At 43.0% G+C, this 20,884-nt stretch overlaps 1 protein-coding gene across 19 annotated transcripts in view; it reads right to left on the bottom strand.

Moving 5' to 3' along the window:
• LOC115586262 (neuronal cell adhesion molecule-like) overlaps window positions 1–20,884 on the bottom strand; it is an 86,788-nt gene that overhangs the window by 40,959 nt on the left and 24,945 nt on the right. For 17 of the 19 annotated variants that reach the window (XM_030425125.1, XM_030425141.1, XM_030425129.1 and 14 more), the window contains exon 2: window positions 6,434–6,512. The gene's annotated coding sequence lies outside the window, so the exon portion shown is untranslated. Of the gene's footprint in view, window positions 1–6,433; window positions 6,513–11,937; window positions 12,071–20,884 lie in introns of those variants that run through there. The other 2 variants (XM_030425126.1, XM_030425128.1) reach the window with 1 other exon arrangement.

Genomic DNA, 20,884 nt, shown 5'->3' with positions numbered 1-20,884 from the left:
GCTCCATCCTCACGGATCGCCTGGCCCCATCAGAAATAATGGCCCCGACAAGAACTGCTCCATCAGCCCTCATTTGTCAAATGGTGATTCCGGAGGAAACATTGCTCCCATTTAACACTAACAGTCAGCCTGGCTTCCGCTAACAGCCTCTGTCCTGTGTCTGTGTTTGACGGCAACAGACCGGTCGCTAATGCAGGAGAAGTGCCTGCTGAGTGTTGGAAAAATGGGTGGGCGAGGCTTTTCTGACCGTGTCTATTGCACAGCTAAAGGTCGAGTACCACGGCTGGACAAGGTGTGTGCGACCCGTCTCCGGGGGAAGGACACCTGGGGTGGTTCAGCGTGTTTGTGCCCCCGGGGTCAAACATGACGGATGAATGAATTACTGCCATAACAGACAGCGGTACAGTATCTCTGTTGGAACAACCACCTCAAAAGCATGAATAAATGCATTTCATGGTCACACATGAAGCAAGAACATATAAACTGAAACTGAAAATGTATGTTTCAAACGCAGATACAAACTTATCTTCTGTGAGGATTCATAAGTATATCTAATCTGGAGGTAGAAAAGACACAAAAAATTGAAAAGTTGATTTTATACTAGGGCTGCAACTAACACCTAGAATGGGACTCAGTAGAGCACATACCTCCGCCAAAGCCCAACATTCCCCTTCTGTGCTTACCAAAAGATAATTTTTCATTCTTTTCTCAAGATCCGTACATTATTCCCAGAGACATTAACAGGAAAAAAATGTATCAAAGGCATGTATGTGTTGTGTTGCAGATATCTACTGAAGTGAGCAGCTAATCAGTTCTCTTTCTCTAACACTCAACTTCAGGCTCTGACCACTAGCTGCATGGCTAACTGAGCTAACTAGCTAAAGGCAGCTACAGTGAGCAGCTGGCATCAGATACTCTGGTGATATGCTGCCTTCTATTTGTTTGGAGTATGAATTTAAGAGATGGTCAATTCTTCCATTTAAAATAACTGATATTCTACTGATTATTTTCACAATTAATCACTTAATCTAAAAAAACAGAAATAAGTGATCCAAATTTGTCAGAATTATGTCTTTAAATTACTTCCTCTGTCAAACCAAACATCCAAAACCCCAAGACACTTCATTTACTTTCATAAATGACAAAGAAAGGCAGCAAATACTTACATTTACGAAGCTGGAACCAACAAATGTTTGCTTGAACAAAGATTGAATCCATCAATTGTTAATTAATAGCCAATTCATTATTTTCGATCGATTTATCACTGCAGCTATATTTCAAACTGAACCAAGATTCCATGACATGTAACAGAACAACAGTGAATGCACAAATATGAATAATTGAATTAAATTAAATAATATATTAGTGGATGGAGGCTTACCAAGCAGTAGAAAAACACATAAGCCAGTCTGCAGCTTTCTATTCCATTGTACACTCACATTTCATATCTATCCCATTCCTTTACTCGCTCTCTCTCTCTCTCTCTCTCTCTCTCTCTCTCAGCAGGTACACAGAGAGATCCCTCATTAGAATTGGTTGAGATGCAGGTGAGCGAGGGGTTACATCTAAATTCAGCCATTTGTATTCCATCCCAACACCCGGGGAGCCGCCTGTTTATATTGATGAGCAGATAGACTTGGCCTTGGACCAGGACCTACGCCTAACAGCCACATAAATCATTTGGTTTGTTAGAGGCTCTTCCAAACAGATAGATCCCACCAGCTTATAACGGCGGGGGGGCAATCTTCTCTGTCCTGAAGCTGTGTCGATACCTGGAATCAGACTAAACAGACCGCTGGCGTTCCTCCACAGTGTGAGGAAGGATTCAGAGGCGAGCCGAGTACAAGAGATGAAACAAAAGGGCCTTTAATCATACAAGATAAAAAATTTGGTATGACAATTAATATGCGCAGAAAAATGAACATTGAGGTTGTTAACTGGAGGATTTGGAACCATATGTAGGGCTCAATTTCCTCTGCTGTCTTTCTGTCTAAAAAATGTGTAAAAACACAAAAGGAGACAAGTGCCTTTTTTTATAAAAAAAAAAAAAACCCTTTCAGACAAGTCAAGGGTTGTCTGAACAAGCTTCCTTTAGCTTGGGTGAGAATTCCTTGAGAAAAACCTCAAGCGAGCAAAAATATCTTGTGAACAAGAAGTGGATAACTCCATTGAAGGAAAAGTTCAATATTTTGGGGAAGTACTCCTATTGACGTTCTTGCTGGTGGTAAGAGAAGAAGGCTGATATCACTTTCAAAGCCAGGAGAGGATCAGCAACACAATACAAATTCTTTGACATGACGTCAAAATTGTTGTTGTCTTCACTTTTTGTCGATAAATTAAGTTGTTTTTTTATGTTTGAAACAAAAATGTCTAAATATTGCTTTCATTAATTAGCTTTGGAGATGCTAGTACCCTACAAGAGGCGATTTTTCATTTTTTACTTTACTTTTCTTACCACGCTATCTGCTTCTCACTGTTTCCAGTTATCTTGTTTATTCAATCAATACAAAATAACTAAATGTAAATACATGAAGCAGGAAGTTGTATGCTGGTACTGTTTCTTGCAGAGAGCCAGGCTAGCTGTTTCCCAGTTCCCAGTCTTTAAGCTGAGTTAAGCTAAGCTATGCTAACAAGAGGTTTGCACCTATTTATTTAGCAAGCAGACATGACAACATTGGTGGCATCGACGGTGGTATCAATCTTCTCACCTACTGTCAGTAACCTGCAAATTAGCTTGTTTTTATACAAATATCATACAGGAAGTTGTCAGAGAAGTACAGTATATTGAAATAAACTGACTGACTGCAACTGTTGGATAAAATTGCTGTACTTCATGCTGGATTTAATAACTTGTCCCAATGACCAAAAGACAGATGAATATAGCGGATAAATAAACATGCATTCGGCAGTGCCAATAAATGAAATATTCCAGGCTGAACCAGATAATTGCCCAGAGAGGATGGGCAGCGAAGGTAGAACAAGGCCTAGAGGAAGGTTGTGCAGGTGAAAGAAGGTGTAGGGAGCTGGGAAAAGGAAAATAAAAGGAGATGCAGAGCCAGATATAGAACAGGGTCTCCTCAGACTCCCCAGGCCTGTCTGTTGAGCAGTTTGTGAGTCATTTGTGCATGAAACCGACTTTCTCCACAACCCTGGAAGATGGAGGAGAGAATAAGGCCCTCAGGAGGGGCCTCGCCAACCTCTTTCATTTCAACCCAGCCTCTTTCTCTCCCTCACTGTCTTTGTATCCGTCTATTCATCTACTTGTTTATTCATGCCGTTCTTTCTGACACTTTAGCTGCGTCTCTCAGCACCTCCCCGCATCTGCTACTCAATCACATCTACAGCTTCTCACACTAAAACATAACATGCACAAACTGGCGTGTTGACACAGAGAACCGTCAGAGAATTGTCAGGCTCGTATCAAAGACACACCTTAGAAATATATCCAGACGCATTCATCTGAAACGACGAGCACTGGGAGCAGCCCAGGGGCCCTCAGTGCGCGTATGGATCCCTCTATTCATCTGCAGCTCGTCTGATCTGAGATCTGCTGCTGCTGCCGCGTAATATCACTGCTTTCTAACCACATGCGAGAAAGCTGCTGCTTCAAATCCTGCTCGATGATGACACTGTTCAAAGAGGGATCAGTCATGGCATCACAAATGATCCGGTGCTTCTCGTTCGACAGTGTTTTATTGTATTGTATTATATTTTGCGGTTTCTATTGTTTTATTAGTAGCCTCTTGTACGTATCTATTGTTGAGTTCATGTTTGTTTTGTATCTATGTATGCTGAAGGCCTATCTTATAATAAAATAATTGGACAAATTAACGAGGCAACTCTAATTTCATATATTTGAATAGTTGATTGGGAAATCTGCACAAATTGGTTACAGACCGTCTCTGTAGAGATATTGGTGTGATCCTGAATCTCAGAAATTGCTTTGGTGAGCAGAGGCTTGCTCATTTTTATTGATACAAATAATGGCAAAACCTCATTTAAAAATAGGATGCCAGGAGAGCTGCTCGGGTGTGGAAAATGGTGTCCCTCTGGTGCTGTTCAGTTTAGGGATCTGGTTCATTCAGAATTGTTGAAAAACCGGAGGCACTCAAGAGGGTAATGAGTTAAAAAGCCTTTAATTTATCTTGGCTATTGAATCATAACAACAGTAAAAACATGCCAATGGCAGAAACTACAAGAATATAAACCGGGTGAGTACTTTTGTCGCATTTTGGGTCCCGTTGTCTTACTTCATTACAGACTTGACAGGAGAGGAGGGGCAGAGAGAAGGGGAATAGCGTGCAACAAACAAAACTTGCCAAAAGTCCGCAGTCGAACTTGTAGTTCACGGTCAACCTCACGGTTTTCCTCGAGGCCATGTACCGGTTGCAAATCCTTTGCAGAAATTGACTGGCTGTACTCTACGTTACACAGACATCAGTAGAGGCCTGGCATCTTCCCCGGTGTTGCTCTGCCAGGCCTGTACTGCAGCCATCTGCACTTGTCGCTTGTTGCAGGGGGCATTTTGCCTTCAGCCTGGTCTTCGGCAAGTGCAACACATGATGAGTTGGCCCTTGGGTGACCGATTTGGACGATCGATAAATAGTTTGGCCATAAAACTCTTCAGTTCCCTTTTCTGGATGTTGCAGCGCTTTGCTAAAACTGGGCTCTAAAACAGGCCAGGGCTTCCTCTGTTCATTCAGTGTGTGCAATATGCACCCAACTGAGTGAACGCAATTGACTGAGAGTCAGCACTTTAACCTCAGAGACAAATTTCCATTTCAAATCCAGTGTGCTGGAGTTGAGTCAAATGGAAAAAGGCATCAATCCACAAATACCCTCTGACCATCCTGTATATGAAGAGACTGAATTATGTAATTCTGTCTCAAAGATTTACAGTCAAAATCCTCACTCCGGTAAAGTTAGCAATATCCTGGCTATGAAGAAGAGGCGGTGATCTGATTGGCTAAACTCTTAAACTCTCCTTCCCCACTTGAATTCAAACACACGAACACAAACAATAATACCACACACCCCCTCACGTCCACATGAGAGAGACCGGTGGACGACAGCACTATGGGCCTAAACAGAAACCTCTGCGGCCTTCTATTGAAGCGCCTGGGACCTGAATGCTGCTGCTCACAATGGATGCTTCACGCCTCACTGTGTTTCAAACCGCAAATTCAGTCTGCAGCTCCTAAGTGTGGCCCTCTATGGGTCGGCCTATGAAAAACTGTGGACTCAGCCCCTCTGGCTGGCAGCACACCTTCACAACAACAAATGACAAGAGAGCAAGCATGAATGAGATTCAGAGGCCGACAGCGAAAGATTGAAACAGGCACATCTATGCAGAGAGAGAAAGGGGGTGGGGGGAGGTGGGAGGATGGGGAGTAGAGAGAACACCCATCGCCAAAAATAAAACAAGCGTAGCACCAACAGCAGAGGCGGATGAGCTCTGAGCCGTCAGAGTCCCTTAACTCTCCACTCAGCTGTGAGCGCAGCCTCCCCGCCCGGCCCCGGCTCGGCGCACCACGAGGCCGAGGTGGGATCCTTCCTTCACACTCAGCTGGGCAGTGGAGACACATCGCACCGTGTCACCTCCACTCGCGGAGCATTAGATCAACTCCCCGCCGAATCACTGACACACTTTCAGCACCGCCGCGCGAGGGGGACGAGCCACAAGTTACCGAGGGTCATTTACAAAAAAAACAAAAAACCCTTGAGTCAACTCTCTGGGTTCTAATGCAACCGGAGACCTTGCGCTTAAGGGAGCTACTTTAGCTCTTAATTGTGCAGCTGCCATTAGGGCACTTTTCTACCTCCGCGAGCTCCATTACTACACATTACGTGTCAATAAGTGAGGCACAATTTAGGCTTTAAGTGCTATTTCCTGATTTCTAAGTATTGACGCCCACTGTCACAGCAGTGGGCGAGGATGAGAGGGTGTGTTACCTTGGCAACCATATGCATCAAACAGACAGTCGGACACTAGACACACAGCGCTGTTGTTTGTATTCGCTGCCAAAACCTCGCTGCCAAAATGGATGCCGACACAAAAACACACTTTGCCGGTGGACGAATGCCAGTCAAGCAAGCAGTGACCTTTGTCTTACAGCTCGAATGAAAGAGCAGGCATCACAACTGAGGCCAAGCGAGGAAAGAGACGTGGCGGTGGAAAGGTCGGGTAGTCGTTTAGGGACTCTGGAGCCCCCCAGAGATGATAGTATTAATATGTTCACACTCTGGCAGTATCATAGATGAAGATATTTGGACAGGGGACAATTTCCAGGCATGAAAAACAGACTCACATTTGTGTTTGAACAAGAAGTTTGACTGGGAAAGGCAGGAAGTTCACGCTGTTTTGGGAAATGTTAGTGGGGATGATATGATCAGGAAAAAAAAAACAGTAAAATTTATTCCAAGTCTGACTTACCAGAGGAACACAAATCCCTTCTCTCCTCCTCCTCCCAGGCTAGAAGTCTGCTTCTTGTTGTTCTGTGGTTTTCTTCAGACTGGTTAAACAAAAATGGAAGAGAATAAGACATTTTAGTACTCATAATTAAGATTTCTCTGCTTTCACTTTGTGGAAACAACAGAGACCTTGAACCAACCAAAAAGGGAAACCTCATCTTTCCAAACAAGGATTCTGGGGAGGAAGTTTTGCACAGCTCCTATGTGTACATTATCTGACATCCAGTACATCAATTTGACCTCACAATGGTCCTACAACTCATCATAATCATGCAAAATCCTTTCCATTGTAGATGTCTCCTGCTCACCGTCACATCACAGATTACACACCGGGGTGTTCCTCACAAAATCTCTCCCTGCCATCAAACACTTGAGAAAGGATTGTTTTTTTATTAATGCATAATCGTCTGCGAGTGTGTTGACTCTTTGGAAGTGCACTCCCAACTGTGGTGGTGAAAAGAAAGCAAACATCCAGGCTGTGTAAACCAAAGTGTGAACAAGGATTTTCAGAGGCAGGAGTGTGTAATCCGAAGTGATAGACGGAGAAGCCTGTGGCTGAGAGCAGGAGAGACACGTCTCCTCCCCTCGCATCTCCTCTCGTCTTGTCTAAGTTCCCCGATCTCTTCTTCTCCACTCTTCGTCTTTCCCTTCCTCTCCTCTTTCCCCTATTATCTATTGTCGTCCTCACTCCTGTCCTCTGTTCTTATCTTCTTCCCTCTCACCCTGTCTCATTTTCTGTCCTTTCCTCTGTTCAAATCCATCTTTATTCTCCTTTTCTCTCCACACGTCTCCGGCTTTCTTACAAGCAAAATCGATCGACTTTTCCTCTTCTGCTCTGAGAGTTTTGAATCTTTAAGGCCAGGAGACCAGGTGGAATTGTGGGATATTTCCAAGACTGATATACAGATATTTGTCTCGACATACTATCTGAACAATTTTACAAAAAACTAAAGTATCTGGCTCACATATTACAAACTGACAATGGACACTAGGGCCATAAGAAAGTCTGAGATAACTTGTCCTGACCTCTGACCCTTTCTCTAATCGTCACCCCACACCACCTCTCTTCTCTTTTCTGTCCTCCTTTGCTTCCCTCCTTGGCCCTTCCCTTCCTTTCTCTATTTCTGAGTACTAAACAGCATGTTCATGAGAACGAATGAACCATGAGTTTCAGCTATCGCTGGCAAAAAGAAATTGTCAACAACAGCTTCTCCAACTTGCTAATTAATCACATCAAGATGTCCGAGAATGTTGTTGATGCCTTGCCGTTGATGGAGGAGGGCTCAGCTCTCCTCAAGCGAGCACGGCGCTAGCTGCAGGCATGCTAACGTCAGCTGATTATGAAACTTTGTGACCTGAACATGGAGTCACAGACGTCCTGTTCTGATCCTTCCTAACCTTATCTTTGAGCTTGTCGTCTCTGATCACGTCCCCCCTCACGTCACCTTTTCTCCTCGCACGGCTTCACCCTCGTACCGTTATGTCTTTGTGTTATTTACCATCCAAACGAATACCGTCTTATCCCCAAGGTCAGACACCCCTCTTTCAGGACAGTCGTGGGAGATGATATCAACATGTGGTCTTGACATATTTTCAGTGGGAAACATTTTTTTGATAAATCTCTCTAAATCTCAGCTGTATTTTAAAATTGAAGTACAGATATATGTTCCTCGTGATGTAATTTGACGTCTCCGTGCTGTGAAGATTTGGGGTCTTAACGTGGTTGGAAAAGGCTCAGATGTCCTGTCCTACCCTATCCTGTCCTCTCTTCCCCCTAAAATAATCTCCTCGCATAATCTCCTCTCTACCTTCCTACTCTCTCCTTCCCTCTTTTATTTCATGCCCAATCCTCTCCTCTCCTCAAGCATTGTCACGGCGAACACAGACACACCTATTGGAATCGATGGGCAGAATGATTGAAGAAGCCAGTCCAATTTTCTTCTGGCTAAGGCTTATCGACTTCAGTCTGCTGCTCCAAATAAGAATGTGGGAGCCCCATTGAGAGGCGCCGCCATTTCCACTCAGTTAAATGCGAACACTGCTTTCTGCACCGCCACACACAGAAACAACTATGAACTATGTGTATACATTTATTATGTTTCACACACATAACACATTGGGTTTCTTCTGTTATTTTCTCCAAAGATCAGCATTTTGTCTCACAGCACACAATTCAATTCTGCAGCTCATGGAACTGAAAGCTTGTCTAAAAACATTTGAGGTGCTTCTTCATGCTCTTCCCCAAAAATGTATATTATCAACTTCAATCCTTTGTACACTTCAGGGATTTCGAAAGCCTCTAATAACATATCACAGGTAAATCTGGTGGTCTGACAGCCCTGAATTTGAAAGGATCCTGACCCAGTTTTTAAAAACTACTGACATACATGCTATTCACTCACAGCATCACTATTATTGCTGACACCAGTGCTGACACCAGACAATATCACAGAACTACAGTTCAGCTATCCTCTCGTTCAGCTGCTACAGTCCGACCTCACCGGACCAAGCTCATAATTTCTGCCTCACAGTGCATTTGCTCGGTAGCTGTGAAACAGCTGATTACAGCTGAGATCTATGAATAAAACACAACAACAAAATGACCTTTCCACATCCTGTTTGAATGAGCTGATGGCTGATCCCATCAAACGCGGCCTCCCCCCATGACATCGAGCCAGCCATACCGCCACCCCACCTCTGCCCTCAGACACCACAGAGTCGAGCAGAGCTCAGTCCAGCTCGGCTGCCATGGTGATGAGAAGGAGAGCCGGGACTGAAAATAACTAATAGATCGGATGCCGACAGAGGGCAGCGTGCGGGACTACAAAACATCTCACAGCGAGAGGCGTACGGTGTCCTCAATACCTCAGGGATAGCTCTCGTGCCGTGAGTGCTGACAGACAAAACAGACGGCTGAATCTTTCATGAGGACAGATCTCACAACAACATTATACAGAGAAGAGAAATGAGTAGAGGTAACAGCAAATACATAAAAGAAATGTGTGTCATAATCATCCTGAAAATGCTCTGATGAATCAAATGATTGAGTGTTGATTGTAAGGATAAACCCATAGAGAATTATCACTCGACTACAGCTCCTCTCAGCTCTACTCTACTGAGTTTTTAGTGCTTGAACTCAGCGTTCTGATTTTACAGCCCGAAACTTTACTATTTTGGTTCACTCTCACTGCTCACATCAGAGCTTTCTCCAGCAGCAGGCCAATAAATTTGTTGTACACTATCTGCTCCCCAACAAATGGCAAACAGACAAGGTTAGCTGTTAGCCACAAAGAGATATTAACCTAAGGAGGAACTAAATATCAGAAAAGAGACTCACATTGGAATTATTAATTTGCTGTTTGCTAACATGTTGGTCATGTTAATGGGGAAATATGTAAGGGTTTCAATTGAAAGTGTTAAAAAATGATCAACAGCATGTTAAGAAATAGCAGTTTTGACTTTGTGATGTCTCTTTATTTTGTTGCAGAGATATATAATGACGGTAGCATGCTAACCAGCTAACCTTGGACTGTCCCAGTCCAAAGCTCTTGAGCTAGCGGTGTGAATACTAACACTCCCTTTGGTCCGTGAGCACGCAGTCTGATCCGCTAGCTGCACAGCTAACTGAGCTAACCAGCTAACGGCAGCTACAGTTAGCAGCATTAAGCAATTACTTTGGTGATATGCTGCCCCCTATTCATTTTGAGTCTGAATTTGACAGGTGGCATATTCTTACAAATTGCACCTATAACTTTACAACATAATAACATATCAGTGTTGTGGTTACGGCTGTTGCATTGCCTCCAAGTGGCTAAAAAATATGGCGAGTTACTGCAAAGGGAAGACTTCATAAATGATGAATCTTAGAGCGACATCTCTATCAGTATAAATACTGATACATTAAATATTTAGTATTGAGTAATGTGGATATGCTAACTTAATACATAGATAATTTATAACTTTGGTATAACTTAACTTTCATCGTGCTTTAAAGACACACCACCAAAGCACACACCTAATTGAGTCTTAACATTTTTTCTTTTTTTTTTTTTTTTTTTATAAATTTGGATAACAGGAAAAAAAATAAAACTCCCCTCATAGTGTGTTTCCATTTGTCACACAGATGTCCACAATCTGAACAAGCTCAGTGCAGATAATGCCAGGTAGCAAGGTGTCACATGTTCCTCTAATGAGAGTCTGTTGATTTTCTCCTCCAGGCTGTGCTGTTTTGATGTGTGTGTGTGTGTGTGTGTGTGTGTCTGTGTGTGTGTGTGTGCGTGTGTCTGTGTGTGTGTGTGCGTGTGTGTGTGTGTGTGTGTGTGTGTGTGTGTGTGTGTGTGTGTAAGCGTGCCTGGGTGTGTGCATGACAGAGGAAGAGGGCTCTGCACCAGCGTAGCGGCCTGTAGGTTTAATTTTAGAATTCCGCCTAATGAGAGGCAGAGTGTGGCTGTAGACGATAGCGCTCTCCCGATGAAGCATCATTATCGCCAAAGAGGGGAAAAATAATTAGAGCCGAAACACACGCTTCCCCCGTGATGAATTTACATTAGGGGACACGACTCACAGGAAGCAAGACGTGCTCTCGTGCCACTACACTGAAGGCAAGCTGAGATTCATCTGAATAAACAGTAAAATAAAGATGATGTGTTGATATGCAAGTGCTAGAAAAGAGCAAACTATCCCTGAAAATGTTAATAACATTGCTGACTGTCAGAGGAAACGACCTCTAATGGATGTCTCACTGCAGAAAATGTATGCTCATGAAATTCTTGCACACTGCAAGAAATATCCTCACCTGACAACGTAACAGGCTGGAAGAAAAAACAGCTGGATTTCCTGGAAATTGTCTAAGGCTGAAACTGATGAATGTGTTGTTCATTGATTAATTCTGATTAACTGGTTCAAAAAATGCAACTGGCCCAAGCAAACATTTTTATATGTCCATTTTTGTGTAGCCAAGACAAAAGACAAAGTCAGGCACAAAATCATCACAACTGAGAAGCTAAAATGGATAACTGACTCAAACGACAAATCAATCACTACATTTCAGTCAAAAACAAATAATCATCTTATCAATACCGCTATAATCATTTTATCATTTAGTTTATATTCAGAAAAATGGTGAAAAGTTCCGAAAGCTCAAGAAAACACAGCCAAATGTCCTGTTTTGTACGACCAACACTCCAAAACCCAAGAATATTTATTGGACAATGCTATAAAAGAAATAAGAGCAGCTATTCCTCATGTTTAAGCGACTCACACAATTAAATATATAGAATTTCTTCCATGATACATGATCATAAAAAAATAAAAAATCATCCAATCCATTGTCCAGCAATAGAATCATCAAAGAGGCTGGACTTGAAAAATCACCTGCAGATTTAAAGCACCACACGCTGCACTTTGTACAAAACTGGTGACAACAGGGCGTCAAAACAACCATTAAGAACAGAGAGAATGCATCACCTTTTATCTCTGCATGTGTCAATAAGTCCCTTCAGTGTGCGCCTCCGCCGCGTGAAAGCATAATTCAGATGTCATAATCCCAGTGGCTGTGTATTCCTCGACGTGTCTGCTGTGACTGACTGACAGTAAAGAGGGACGAGCTGATTCCCTCACAAAATCCCCCCCAACACACCCACAACACCCTCCCCCCCACCTCCCACATCCCTCCCCTGACCCCCCCCCCCCCCCCCTTCCCCGCTCACAGTGGGATTAAAACAACCTTTTGTCTCTCTACAATGGGGGTTAAACATTTCCTGGTATCACATGAACCGCTACCAGAACCCAGAAAGTTACCGTGTGGGTTTTTGAAAAAAAAACAGGTTTGTACAAGAGCATTAAAAATTCAACAGGTTAATTGTTTCCTATCAGACGCAACTTGTCAGCAGGATGAGGAGATGACACAGAATAGCGTTCCTGCCGTATGAATTTGGCAGAGCGTAAAAGCTAAATTGACACTTTAATTGCACGTTAAATTAAATGGCGCCCGGTCTAAAGTAAAATAACTGTCAGCTGCACTGATTGTGCTCCAGCCAATGCAGCTCTCTAGATGTTCAATAGAAGGCGGAGGTGGAGAAAAACCAGCAAAGCTCAGGGAATAAAAGGAAAAAGCCTGAAGGCACATCCGAAGGACTTCCTTTCCCATACAGTGAGAGGCCAAAGAAAGTGCTCACCTACACTCAACAGATGTCCCCGTGCAATCTAATCTAGTTGACTCAGAGAGGAGAAGCTTATTTATTGCCGACTCCTCGCCAGTATTATGGCAGCCCATTTTAAAAGAATAGATGTGAAAAAGGTCCTTTGACGTCCGTTAGCTATGGTTGCAGGGGACAACAATGGTAGGAGCTATCCCTTTGAGAGAGTCACTATTCTCTGGGCCGAGCCCTAAATAATGCTCCTCTCACCACAAAAGCACAGAAAATGTAACATAATCAGCCTCAAAGCACATTGTCCGTCAAACTGAACAATGATTTAGACTCCAGGATGCAAAAAAATATTAAATTTTTTTACACTTTTCTGCCTCTCATTGGCAGTGGTGGAATGTAACCGATCACATTTATTCATGTACTGTCAGTACTTGAGTGCACGTTGATGCAGAGTAGTTTTACAGCCTTTGACAAGTCTGCAGTTTTAAGTGTACTGATTTGAATTCATGACTTGCAATGAGTGTTTCTCCTGAGTTGTATAGGTACTTTGTACTTAAAGGTCCCCCATGAGAAAAGAAAAGAAAAGAAAAACAGTAATAAAAGTAAAACAACTCTATACACAAACCTAAAGAGAAGGTTACAAAGACAGAGAGGGTGAATGGTAGAGGGATTTGAGAGGTGTGAATCTGCGCTGGCCTCACGTACTAGTGCGATTCAGCTGTCAGCAACTGGAATGCACAACAATTCTCAATGTACGGTATCTTGATGTGTTTCAATGTATGGCCTCCTCAAATTGTCTATATTACGCCCGTGGCTACTTTTTCATCATTTAATAGAAGCAACAAGATGCAGCTAAATTCCCTTTTTATTTACAAGTATTGTCAACTACAACAATCCACAATATAAAAAACTGCATCCTTTCAATACTGCATCAGTATCTGTAACACATCTCTGTAACACATCTCTGTACAAAAACAAAACATTAGTCCGTCTGAATTGCATTACACATGTGCTGTTATCTGCAAAAGCAAAGTTTCCATGTTTTCAACAGCTCTAAGAAAGCTGACAAACATCACAAACATGACACTGCTGCACACACCTCTCTCAGAGTTGTACAGCAATGTTGACAGCACTACTAAAATACTTGCTTGTTATATCATTCATGGTTGTGTGGTGTGTGTAATTATTGTGAAGCAGACTTTTACAAACAGCGTGTGTCTTGTCCAGTTCATGCATTTCAGCAAGTTCATGAAATCTAAAACTCCAGCTCCAAGGCTGCACAATCAATAACCAACATACATACGCTACAAACTCCTGATTATGCTCCGCCTCTGCATCAATGCACGATCATCCACATCCGCCTTGCGATGCCTAGAACCAAGATATTTCCACACCTCGAGTGTCCAGGCAACTGGTGATTAAAGTGGGATGTTTTTGACTTCTAGTAGCCCCTTGGGGGGGCTGTTTTTCTGCCTGGTGCCAGAGGATGCACATGCATGTATTACAAGGGACAATACACATTTCTCTCAAACAGATTCTGACTATTCCACTGATGTACCTGTGACAAGGCAACACAAAAGGCAGAGAAGAAAAAGACTGCAGCTAAGTAAACACGGATGAAAACAATGCTGGACTTAAAATACTTTAACGAATGGCTTTGCAGATGTTTTATGAGGGAGGAGATGAATTAATTCGTTCAAGGTTAAAGATAGATGCGGTTTGTTTTGGCGCCTCACACTGAATGTAAGCACAGATTTAATCTGTGTACAAGAAACCTCCACAGGGATGAAAAAAGATCTGAGGATTTCTTCAACCACTGCTCAATTGTTTCCGCGAGTGTTTCGTGTGGGTTTGGGAATAGCCACTTAATAATCCTACAAAGGCATATGAATTCTGTCTGCACCAGTGGGACATGCTCAATGGCTTCACAACGTGCTCATTGTTGCATACTACTGCGAGTGTACACTTTCCGCCCACTTACCATGATGAAACCATCAGCCTACAGACTGTCACGGCTTCGTTGGCGGTCAAGAGACCTGAAACCTCTGAGCTGGAATTCCACCTTAATTCGCTAATGAACCACTTCAGTCGGCTTCTGTGTAAACATAACTCAGCACGTTACGCTCACTCAGCATCCAACGTCACCACGTGAGAAGCCATTAATTTGAAAAATGTATCATAAATAAAAGCATTCATCGCGGCGGACGTCTTTCACAGAGATGATGGATAGCAACGAGGTGTATGGATTACGGTATGAAATGAGAGAAAGGGCCATATTTCACTGAGCGAGGGGCGTGATTGACCAAGTCTAATGGGCATTATTTCTGCACACTGACTCTGTTGAGCAGAGACACTGGGCGATCCCCGCCGGCCCATTGCTCCTTCAGACTCACACTGAGATAGGACCGGCGCCCTCCCTGCTCTTTGTCACGACACCAATAGAATAGCAATATTTCAATGGCAACTGCATATTTCAATGGCAACTTTTAGCAGAACAAAGTTCACGCTGCGGTCTAGACCGAGCCCTCCTAACTAGAGCTGCACGCTATCCTGCATTTGTGTGTGCGGGACATTCGTCAATCAGTGGGTGTTCGTGGCGAGGACTGCTTTTCGAGTTCCCTATTCAGAAATGTGAATGGGAGTGAAATATGATTGGCTCAGGAAGAGAATAAGGGGCTGGGTTCACAAGGCTATCGAGGCAGGGTGGGGGGGCACTTGTGAAATACTTCACTGCTGTCAGAGTGAGAATGAAAAGACAAGTATGGATGATTTAGTCCTCTTACGTTTGGTCCACACACATTCCTACAAGTTGTTTCCAGTGCTCAGTCGTTTAAGTACTCCGAACACGTTTTCTGGTTGAAGCAAATCAGTAATTGTTAAATGTGATTCTCGTACAGGTAATAAACCATGACAATGACCCTGATAAGACAGAACACAGTGTCCCCTGTAGATTGACTGCTTTGAAGGGGGGGCGGCTGGGCCATCGGGGGGTTAGGATGTCAACGTCTGTCCTTGGTTGGGTTTAGATTAAGCTCTTTACATGCAGAATGGGAATACATAATGTTCAACACTGTGGTGCAATTGATTGTGACAGCCGGCACTACAAGTACTATAAGCTTCTTTTAACAGTCTCAATTTAAAACTGATGCCTCTACATAACTTCAAGTCCAGCAGCAAGACAGTAGTTGTTATACTTAATGCCTTACAGGTTGAATTCCGACTTGGCTGGGTTAGATACGTAATACATTTAAATCTATTTTCTATGGCAGATTGCTGAGCTAAGATGCTGCTTTGTAGTCTAATAGTACATCATCATCTTTTGCCCAAAGGGGCAGTCGGAATCAACAAAAATGAAAGTTCCTTCTAGTAGCTTGAAGCATCTATAGAACGTTCATTAGCTCTGTGTGACTGTACAATTTGTAAACATCAACTGCAGGTGTCGCTATTGGTATAAAATCATAATGTCACACTTGAACCACATTAATTGGGTTTGCAGAAATATTGGACAAGCTAGCTAGGCTACCATTTAGCTTGTCACTTATCACGGCTAATGGTGCATTTCTTTACCTCGGAAGTTGAAAGTCTGAGCTGAGAATGGCGGCATACTTGAGTAGACCTGCTGGAAAACGGGTTCTAGCCATTGTTAGCAATACCAGTGGATAACAACACATTCCAAAATCTTGGATGTTGAGATTTTGAAACCTCTCGTGAGGTGTGCCCCGGCTTTTCAAGACCAAAATCTGTTTTCAGGGGCAGTTAGGGCTAGCAGAAATTTCCAACTTGGAACTCAGAAATTCCTTTCCAGATTAAATGGAACACAGCATTATCTACTAAAATGAGTCTTCTCCACTAGAGTACAATTTAACTTTAACTATACAGTGTAACAACATTATATACAGAGAAAGAATCAAGCCATTCAGCTCAATGAACCTAACAGCAGTAATACAAGTTACATCGTCAGTTACCTTCTCACTGGTAAACACCATCAACGGCAGGATGAACGGAAAGAGAAGAAACTGAAAACAAACCCGTAATCCAAAAATAAAATTCCAAAATGAAGGTCTTTGGACATTCATGTCTCTTAAGATGAAGAATTCACAAAGTAAGATAAATAATAAAATATTTGTGTAATGACAATGTCGTCTGGCATTCACTACAGATTGTCCTCGTCCATGTCTGTGTCAATTTTAGCCTTGTTAACTCTGGCTGAACTCATTACAACACAATAACAGTTTGATGTCGGAGGGATCACATTGCAGGACTATCACGATAACTCAAGGTATCTGGCTAAATATCAAAGCAGCTCGGTGAAGGAATCTCACATTTAAGGAGAGAGAAAAATATTTTCATTAAGCTGCACGATGATACGGGCATCTGACTCAGCTCGGGGGACAATGAGGAAAACAAAGCGTTGGGGTCTTAAGGGACTTTACATGAATTACAGCAAGAGGCCCTTCGGGATGGCCGCGACCTCTCCTCAGCTTTTTGAAACCAAACAAGAACCTGATCCCGCCCATCAACACACAAACACACACATACACACACACACACAAGCAGTCTTCCCTACGAACACACACATGCACAAAGACACGCTGGCAAAGAATGGTGTGACTGGTTTCCATGGTGCCGTGAGGCTCACTGACAGGGCTGGAGTGTTAACATGCTCACAGACAACAGAGAGGATGATGGAGGGAAAAAAGAAAAGGACAGAGGGAAAGAGAGAGAGAGAGAGAGAGAGAGAGAGAGAGAGAGAGAGAGGGAGAAAGAAAAGGGAGGGAGAGAGGCTGAGAGAGGGCAGTAAAAAAAAAAAAAAACAAAGAAAGTGTAGAATAGGAGAGATTTACCACACACAGGCAGCAGGCCGTCCCTGAGGTTAAGGACCTGCGGTGTCGTGTATCGTATTTCTTTTTAACTGAAAGATCCTCACCAACACAATTGGAAACACACAATAGTCCAACTTCACAGACGCCAGAGCAGCGGCAGTCTCCTTTTAATTCCCTTTAACTGCTTACAGCATTAATTCTGTGATGTACATTAATAAGGGATCATTATGTTTCATTCTAATTTATTTTTGTAGCCATCATTACACTTAATCATTAATAATTACACTGTTTCCACCACGTTAATTAGAGCGATCTGGGAATGCAGCAACATTGCGACGGAGTATGTTAGGGCTGCCGAGGAAACAATTTTTAAAAACTTGGATTAGTCTTGATGCACTTGAGCACAGTTGCTTTGGATCAATAGTCTGCTCAATCTAACTATGAAGAAAAGGAAACTGTCTCCCTGGGTGCTGTTCACATATCTCAAGAACTGTTCATCTGATCTACTTCACAATTGTCAGGTTTGTGGCTGAGGAGTTCAATATTAATACATTTTGTATGACGAGTACAGTTCTATGCAGCGGCAGGGGCTTGGCTTCAGCGCTCTGGCTTCGTGGCTCTGCAGACTGAAGCTAGGCTCACACGCGATCCCTCTCACCTGATCGCACTGGGAAGCAGACGTAAACAAAATGGAGATTTGCGACTTTCTATAGTAAAACGTTGCAGTGTTGTAAGTTTCTGCGAACAATGGTGTGCCGGCTAATGTATGCCAGAGTGCTAGCTAACGCCTTAAGGGCTCAGAAGGAACTGATGTTATGATCCAGATTTAAAAACATGAATCTCAAACATGTTTGATACTATCGAGGCGGCTCCAATGAATTTGTGGAGGCTCAATCCATAAACCCCTCACAGTACCAGATGATTTGTACCAAACAGTATGTTTTTTAGTGGGTGTTGCACTAATGTAGTCAATCTAGCGTGAGTGAATGCTCAATGAACACTCAACACTCACAACTCTGTTTTTTATCATTTATCAATTTATTCATTTTTTCTTTTTTTTTTTTTCTGTTTCACTTTATGAATTTAGCCGCATCGTGTTCATGCAGGACACTTTCTTGTTGTTGTGGTTACTTGACTTTTATTTTTTATGTTCACTGTATTCCCAGATCTCAGTAATTACTTTGGTGATAACAACATAGTAGGGGCGACACATTGCAAAAAATAAATCCAAGTTCTAATAGACCATGGTTTCCTTTAAGCCTCTGCTATCCACCTCCATGTGTTGCTTTTATTTGACTGTGCTGTTCCCAGAGGTCTCCTTATGTTTGTTTGCATTGTTTGTTTCTCTCTTGTTTGTTATGTTGCACCCCTGAAGGATTATTACATATATTTTCATTGTGCTCATTTTAAATATTAACAATGTAGGGACCTTTTTTTATGCTTTTTTTTTTAGCTTGTTTACAACTGGCCTGATCATCTGACCCTCAGACTTTGCTTTAAAAATGTTGTTGTGTTCCCAGAATTAAGAAAAAAAGGAGGAGACAATGTTATCATGAAATAAGGCTTGAGTCTTCATAAACCAAAAATTTCGCTTTTCAGGATATGCACCACCATGACTGCAGCTCCCTTTGCTATTGTTAGCTCACCATGTATGAGCCAACGACTTTGAGTGACTTGCCAACAATAGCCATACAGTATATAACAATATGGCAACCATTCATGTGGTAATGAAGCAGGGAGGAAGCTCTACGGCCTGGTTTTAATGCACTGTGTATTTGGGGCTTGCCTCCAACTGCAGAGAGCACCAGCTGAGGACATGAGGGGAGGTGGAAGAGATCCAAGAGTTTTCTGCAGCAAAGAGAGAGAAAGGCCCACCGAGCAGGTCTCCCTCTTCTATATGCTCCATACTGTCACAAAATAAGAAGATCATCCTCGGTCCAGTGAGCAATGAGCATCCGCGGGAGTCAATAAACACAGGCGCGCACACACACACACGGACGCACACCCTTCGAGTTCTCTCAGTATGTACATGTGTGCTGATCCCTGCATCCATATGTGTCCACAGAAGGTGCAGGCATGTGTGCACCTCCTTTGCTACCCCACCAGGACCAATTTCCATCCGCCGTCTGTGTGAGAGTGTGCGATCGATGCTGCGTGGGGCGCGTCGTCCAGGCTGTTCATTACTGTTGGCAACACTGCAGCCACAAGCACAAACAACCTGCCCCACTGACGCATTACACAGCAGCCATGACCGGATGAATGGACGTCAGTTTCATTTAACACCGAGCTGAAGCATTAACCCGTTGAGTTTGCCGTTGGACTGTCATAGCTGGTTTTCGTTAGTTCAGTTTTGATTAGTTTAATTAGTGAACCACAACAACAGTTGAGGGGGCCTGGTGTCCCCGGAATCTTTGAAGTGCATGTTGGGGGCAGCAGGAGGGGAATGAGTTTTCTCTTCTTCCCTCCTTCTTCTCATCTTCTTCATCCTCACCCATGCTGTGGGTCCGGCTCCCACACCACCTGTCTCTGCTGCCTCTGAAGACCGTACAAACGCGTGTCGTATCCACTCCAACACAAACACACAGGAGTGACGCTGTAAGTGCTGTCAGAGCAAAACAAGAGTCAGCCGCCATGTAGTGTTTTGGCACTTAACCACTGCAGAAGCTCTGAGCTAAATGCTGACATCAACACACTAAAGTGCTCACAATTATAATGCTCTGGAGTGTTTATGTTTAGCAGACACAATGTTCACCAAAGGATACTATAGGACGATACAAACCCAAGCCACAGGCCTGTTCATCCTACAACAGTCTGGCAAGCGATACAGAAGAATCCGCAACAGTACCGCCAGTCTACATAGCAGCTCCTTTATTTAAACTGTGAGACTCCTTTAATACAGCCATGACACTAAGCCAGAAAAATGTAGTTTTATATTTATGACTTCAATATTTATCCATTTATATAATTGTAATCATATAAGTAGCATAGGTGGACTAGAACTGTCTTATCATTATAATTTTGAATCTTGAATCTTAGTTTGCTATACAAAGCTACCAAAACACTAATAACAGCAACCCAACAGAAAAGAAACACTGCTGCCAACTATGTTGGGAGTGTCTTGGGTTAACCTAACTGGGCAGGTTTATTAAGAAAATAATAAACAAGACATGATGGCCATGACTGTCAGCCATCAGCAATGGATGACGGCATCAGCCCAATCCTAGTTAGCATGCATTCCTAAATATTAGACAAACAGAAATATAGACCTGATGATAGTGCTTGATAGATGAAAAGGTAAGGGGTTACTGATCACCCTGCTGCCATCTGGCAAAAGACAGACGTATCTGCTATCATACCACCAGACTATGGAGCAGCCTCATTCCTCAGGCCGTGGGCCTCTTGAACATTGTTTCAAGAGAACCCTAACCACAACACCTCAAC

Source organism: Sparus aurata, chromosome 8 (genome assembly GCF_900880675.1).
Source record: "Sparus aurata chromosome 8, fSpaAur1.1, whole genome shotgun sequence".
In the NCBI taxonomy this organism is placed as follows: Eukaryota; Metazoa; Chordata; class Actinopteri; order Spariformes; family Sparidae; genus Sparus; species Sparus aurata.
The sequence above is the reverse complement of the archived record's forward strand: the minus strand, read 5'-3'. Positions and strand labels throughout refer to the sequence as shown.